The sequence below is a fragment of the Arachis duranensis genome, chromosome 6 (assembly GCF_000817695.3).
Source record: "Arachis duranensis cultivar V14167 chromosome 6, aradu.V14167.gnm2.J7QH, whole genome shotgun sequence".
Classification (NCBI taxonomy): Eukaryota; Viridiplantae; Streptophyta; class Magnoliopsida; order Fabales; family Fabaceae; genus Arachis; species Arachis duranensis.
The window spans coordinates 46,897,012-46,903,910 of record NC_029777.3 but is presented as its reverse complement, the minus strand read 5'-3'; the positions used below and the strand labels follow the sequence as shown (position 1 = coordinate 46,903,910).

General features: G+C 36.6%; 1 non-coding gene across 1 annotated transcript; it reads right to left on the bottom strand.

Annotated features, from left to right (window-relative positions):
• Positions 1-2,846: 2,846 nt before the first annotated feature.
• Positions 2,847-2,950, bottom strand: LOC127740323 (small nucleolar RNA R71). Its single transcript, XR_008001002.1, has one exon. It is a non-coding gene; the product is annotated as a small nucleolar RNA R71 (small nucleolar RNA).
• Positions 2,951-6,899: the final 3,949 nt, after the last annotated feature.

Here is a 6,899-nt window from a genome sequence, read left to right as displayed (position 1 = left end):
TTCGTGGTATAGGCTAGAATCCATTGGCAGCATTCTTTAGATCCAGAAAGTCTAAACCTTGTTTGTGGTATTCCGAGTAGGATCTGGGATGGGATGACTGTGACGAGCTTCAAACACACGACTGGTGGGCGTGGTGATAGACGCAAAAGGATAGTAAATCCTATTCCTACACGATCGAGAACCAACAGCTGATTAGCCATACGATATCTGTGCATGGTATTTTTCATCCGAGACGAGCAATCCGACAGTTGATTAGCCGTACAGAAACCGTAGAGGACCATTTTCACTGAGAGGATGGGACGTAGCCATTGACAACACTGACACCCAACATACAGCTTGCCATAGAAAGAAGTATGAAGGATTGGATAAAGGCAGTAGGAAAGTAGAGATTCAGAAGGAATAACGCATCTCCATATGCTTGTCTGAAATTCCCACCAATGAATTACATAAGTATATCTATCTTTATTTCATGTTTATTTATCTTTTAAATCATTAAAACTCCATAACCATTTGAATCTGTCTGACTGAGATTTACAAGATGACCACAGCTTGCTTCAAGCCGACAATCTTCGTGGGATCGACTCTTACTCAAGTAAGGTTTATTACTTGGACGACCCAGTGCACTTGCTGGTTAGTTATGCGAAGTTGTGAAAAAGAGTTGAGATTACAATTGTGCGTACCAAGTTGTTGGCGCCATTGAGATCACAATTTCGTGCACCAAGTTTTTGGCACTGTTGCCGGGGATTGTTTGAGTTTGGACAACTGACGGTTCATCTTGTTGCTTAGATTAGGTAATTATCTTCTTATTTTATTTTCAAAAAGTTTTCAAAAATCTTTAAAAAATTTTTCTTCTTTTCGTTTTTCTAAAATAATTTTCGAAAAAAATCCAAAAAATTTTCATAAAAATAAAAAAAATCAAAAATATTGTGTTTCTTGTTTGAGTCTTGTGTCAATTTTTAAGTTTGGTATCAATTGCATGTTTTAATTTTTCTAAAAATTTTTTTTCGAAAATTCATGCATTGCATTCTTCATGATCTTCAAGTTGTTCTTGATAAGTCTTCTTGTTTGATCTTCATATTTTCTTGTTTTGTGTCTTTTGTTGTTTTTCATATGCATTTTTGAATTCTTAGAGTCTAAACATTAAAAAGTTCTAAATTTGGTGTCTTGCATGTTTTTCTTTTCTTGAAAATTTTTCAAAAATAAGTTCTTGATGTTCATCATGATCTTCAAAATGTTCTTGGTGTTCATCTTGACATTCATAGTGTTCTTGCATGCATCATTTGTTTTAATCCAAATTTTTTATATTTTGGGTCATATTTGTGTTTTTCTCTCTCCTCATTGAAAATTCAAAAATAAAAAATATCTTTTCCTTATTTCATTCATAAATTTCAAAATTTTGGGTTGACTTAGTCAAAAAATTTTAAAATAAGTTGTTTCTTGTTAGTCAAGTCAAGATTTCAATATTAAAAATTTTATCTTTTCAAAATCTTTTTCAAAAATCAAATCTTTTTCATTTTTTTATTATTTTTGAAAATTTTAAAAATTGATCTTTAAAATCTTTTTCTTAATTTTATTTCATAATTTTTGAAAACTTTACTAACAATTAATGTGATTGATTCAAAAATTTGAAGTTTGTTACTTTCTTGTTAAGAAAAGTTCAATCTTTAAATTCTAGAATCATATCTTTTAGTTTCTTGTTAGTCAAGTAATCAATTTTAATTTTAAAAATAAAATCTTTCTAAATTTCTTTTTCAAATCTTTTTCAAATTAAATTTCAGTCATATCTTTTTAATCATATCTTTTTCAAATCATATATTTTTCAACCAAATCTTTTTCAATCATATCTTTTTTTTTAATTTTGATTTCAAAAATCTTTTCTAACTTCTTATCTTTTCAAAATTGATTTTCAAATCTTTTTCAATTAACTAATTGACTTTTTGTTTGTTTTACCATTTCTTATATTTTTCAAAACCACCTAACTACTTTTCTCTCTCTAATTTTCGAAAACTCCTTACCCTTTTTCAAAAATTCTTTTAATTAACTAATTGTTTCAAATTTTAATTTTGATTTTATCCCTTTTTTAATTTTTGAATTCTAACTAATAATTAAAATAAAAATAAAAATATTTTTCTTCTCTTTTCTTCTAATTTTCGAATTTTCCTCTCTCTCTTTCTATTTATTTTATTTATTTACTAACACTTCTCTTCTCAAAATTCGAACCCCTCTCTCTGTGTTCGAATTTTTCCTCTTCTATTCTACTCACATAAAGGAATCTCTATAATATTCCTCTTCTTTTCTATTCTCTTCTTTTTCATATGAGCAGGGGCAAGGACAAGGACGTTCTTGTTGAAGCAGATCCTAAACCTGAAAGGACTCTGAAGAAGAAGCTAAGAGAAGCTAAAGCACAACAATCCAGAGAAAACCTTATAGAAATTTTCGAAAAAGAAGGAGACATGGCCGAACCCAACAACAATGCAAGGAAGATTCTTGGTGACTTCACTGCACCAAATTCTAACTTTCATGGAAAAAGTATCTCAATTCCTGCCATTGGAGCAAACAATTTTGAGCTAAAGCCTCAATTAGTTTCTCTGATGCAACAGAATTGCAAGTTTCATGGACTTCCATTAGAAGATCCTTTTCAGTTCGTAACTGAATTCTTGCAGATCTGTGATACTGTTAAGACCAATGGAGTTGATCCCGAGGTCTATAAGCTTATGCTTTTCCCTTTTGCTGTAAGAGACAAAGCTAGAACATGGTTGGACTCTCAACCTAAAGATAGCCTGAACTCTTTGGATAAGCTGGTCACGACTTTCTTAGCCAAGTTCTTTCCTCCTCAAAAGTTGAGCAAGCTTAGAGTGGATGTTCAAACCTTCAGACAGAAAGAAGGTGAATCCATCTATGAAGCTTGGGAGAGATACAAGCAACTGACCAAAAAGTGTCCTTCTGACATGCTCTCATAATGGACCATCCTGGATATATTCTATGATGGCCTGTCTAAATTGTCTATGATGTCATTGGACCATTCTGCAGGTGGATCTATTCACTTGAAGAAAATGCCTACCGAAGCTCAGGAACTCATTGACATGGTTGCAAATAACCAGTTCATGTACACTTCTGAAAGGAATCCTGTGAGTAATGGGACGCCTCAGAGGAAGAGAGTTCTTGAAATTGATGATCTGAATGCCATATTGGCTCAAAACAAAATGTTGACTCAGCAAGTCAGTATGATTTCTCATAGTCTTAATGGATTGCAAAATGCATCCAACAATACTAAAGAAGCATCTTCTTGAGAAGAAGCTTATGATCCTGAGAACCCTGCAATGGTAGAGGTGAATTACATAGGTGAAGCCTATGGAAACACCTATAATCTCTCATGGAGAAATCATCCAAATTTCTCATGGAAGGATCAACAAAAGCCTCAACAAGGCTTTAATAATGATGGAAGAAACAGGTTTAGCAATAACAAGCCTTTTCCATCATCCTCTCAGCAACAGACAGAGAATTCTGAGCAGAACCCATCTAGCTTAGCTAATATAGTCTCTGATATATTTAAGGCCACTCTCAGTTTCATGAATAAAACAAGGTCCTCCATTAGAAATTTAGTGGCACAAGTGGGCTAGCTGAGTAAAAGAGTCACTGAAACTCCTCCTTGTACTCTCCCAAGCAATACAGAAGAGAATCCAAAAAGAGAGTGCAGGGCCATAACCTTGCTTGGTATGGCCGAACCCAGAGAGAAAGAGGAAGACGTGAATCCCAGTGAGGAAGACCTCCTGGGACGTCCTCTGGACAAAAAGGAGTTCCTATTTGAGGAACCAAAGGAATCTGAGGCTCATATAGAGACTTCAGAGATTCTATTGAATTTCCTTCTGCCATTCATGAGCTCTGATGAGTACTCTTCCTCTGAAGATGATGAGAATATCACTGAAGAGCAAGTTGCTAAATACCTTGGAGCAATCATGAAGCAAAATGCCAAGTTATTTGGTAATGAGACTTGGGAGAATGAACCCCCTTGCTCACCAATGAACTGAATAACTTGGTTAGGTAGACATTACCTCAAAAGAAATAGGATCCCGGTAAATTCCTAATTCCCTGCACCATAGGCACCATGACCTTTGAGAAGGCTCTGTGTGACCTGGGGTCAGGCATAAACTTAATGCCACTCTCTATAACGGAGAAACTGGGAATTTTTGAGGTACAGGCTGCTAAATTCTCATTAGAGATGGCAGACAAATCCATGAAAAAGGCTTATGGATAGGTAGAGGACGTGCTAGTAAAGGTAAAAGGCCTTTACATCCCTGCTGATTTCATAATCCTAGACACTGGGAAAGTTGAGGATGAATCCGTCATCCTTGGCAGACCTTTCCTAGCCATAGCAAAAGCTGTAATTGATGTGGACAGAGGAGAGTGGATCCTTCAATTGAATGAGGACTACCTTGTGTTTAAAACTCAAGGATTTCCCTCTGTAACCATGGAGAGGAAGCAAGAAAAGCTTCTCTCAAAGCAGAATCAAACAAAGCCCCCACAGTCAAACTCTACGTTTGGTATTGGGAGGCCACAACCAAACTCTATGTTTGGTGTTGAACCCCCACATTCAAACTCTAAGTTTGGTGTTGAGAGGTTCCAACAATGCTCTGAACATATGTGAAGCTCCATGAGAGCTCACTATCAAGCTATTGACATTAAAGAAGCGCTTATTGGGAGGCAACCCAATTTTATTTATCTATGTTATTTTCTTTTTTTTTTAGGTTGATGATCATGTGGAGTCACAAAAACAACTGCAAATATTAAAGAAAAATAAAAAACAGCATTAAAAATAACACACCCTAGAGGAGAAACTTACTGGCATTTAAACGCCAGTAAGGGTAGCAAAATGGGCGTTTAACGCCCAGTCTGGCACCATTTTGGGCATTAAACGGCAGAATGAAGCACCTGACTGGCGTTAAACGCCAGAAACAGGTTGCAACCCGCCGTTTAATGCTTGGAAAGGAATAAAAGCTGGTGTTTAACGCCAGAAACAAGCAGCAATCTGGCGTTAAACGCCAAGATTGCACAGTAAGGGCATTTTGCACGCCTAAAAGGAGCAGGGATGAAATCCTTAACCCCTCAGGATCTGTGGACCCCACAGGATCCCCACCTACCCTACCTCTCTCTCTCTCACTCACCAATCAAATCATATCCTCTTTCCCATCACCTCTTTACCAATCACCTCCATATCTTCTCCCCAAAAACCCCACCTACCTCACCTTTCAAATTCAAAACACTTTTCCCTCCTAAACCCAACCCTAATGACCGAAACCTAACCTCCCCTCACCCTTATATAAACCCCTCACTAGTCCTTCATATTCACACAACACAAACACCTTTCCCCCTCTTGGCCGAACCACCTATCACCCTCCATCTCCTCCATTTTCTTCTTCTTCCCCTTCTTTCTTTCTTCTTTTGCTCGAGGATGAGCAAACATTTTAAGTTTGGTATGGTAATAGCATTGCTTTTTATTTTTTCATAACCATTTATGGCACCTAAGGCCGGAAAAACCTTTAGAAAGAGGAAAGGGAAGACAAAAGCTTCCACCTCCGAGTCATAGCAGATGGAAAGATTCATCTCAAAGGTCCATCAAGACCACTTCTATGAAGTTAGGGCCAAGAAAAAGGTGATCCCTATGCAATTCAGCTGAAATTATCATAAAGGAAGACATTCTTATTGAAGAGGACAAGCCCATTACCAAAAGGAGGATGGAGAAATTAGAGAGCCCACTCATGGACCTCAACAAGAGCATGAAGAATTCCCTCATCAAGAAATCCCTGAGATGCCTCAAGGGATACATTTTTCTCCACACAACTATTGGGAGCAACTAAGGATAGGAGCACCAAAAGCACTAGGGATGGAGCAACAAAGGCAAGGAAGAGACATAGAGAAGCTTAGGCGTTCCATTGGACCTTCAAGAGGAGGAACTAGCTGCCATCACTAAGGTGGACCCATTCCTTGATTTCCTTGTTCTTATTTTTCTGTTTTTCGAATTTGATGCTTTATGTGTTATCCATGTTTGTGTCTTTATTACATGATCATTAGTGTCTAATGTCTATGTATTAAATTTATGAATAATTCCATGAATCCTTCACCTCTCTTAAATGAAAAATGTGCCTAATTACAAAAGAACAAGAAGTACTTGGATTTCAAATTTTATCTTGAAACTAGTTTAATTATTTTGATGTGGTGGCAATACTTTTTGTTTTCTGAATGAATGCTTGAACAATGCATATTTTTGATCTTGTTGTTTATGAATGTTAAAATTGTTGGCTCTTGGAAGAATGATGAATAAAGAGAAAAGTTATTGATAATCTGAAAAATCATGAAATTGATTCTTGAAGCAAGAAAAAGCAGTAAAAAAAGGAGAGAAAAAAATGGCAAAAAAAAAGAAAGAAAAAGAAAAAGCAAGCAGAAAAAGCCAATAGCCCTTTAAACCAAAAGGCACGGGTAAAAAAGATCCAAGGCTTTAAGCATTAATGGATAGGAGGGCCCAAGGAAATAAAATCCAGGCCTAAGCGGCTAAATCAAGTTGTCCCTAACCATGTGCTTGTGTCATGAAGGTCCAAGTGAAAAGCTTGAGACTGAGTGGTTAAAGTCATAAGCAAAAAGAGTGTGCTTAAGAACTCTGGACACCTCTAATTGGGGACTTTAGGCAAGCTAAGTCACAATCTGAAAAGGTTCACCCAGTTATGTGTCTATGGCATTTATGTATCCGGTGGTAATACTGGAAAACAAAGTGCTTAGGACCACGGCCAAGACTCATAAAGTAGCTGATGTGTGGAAAACGATCCAACACAAAACTCACCGGCAAGTGTACCGGGTCGCATCAAGTAATAATAACTCACATGAGTGAGGTCGATCCCACAGGGATT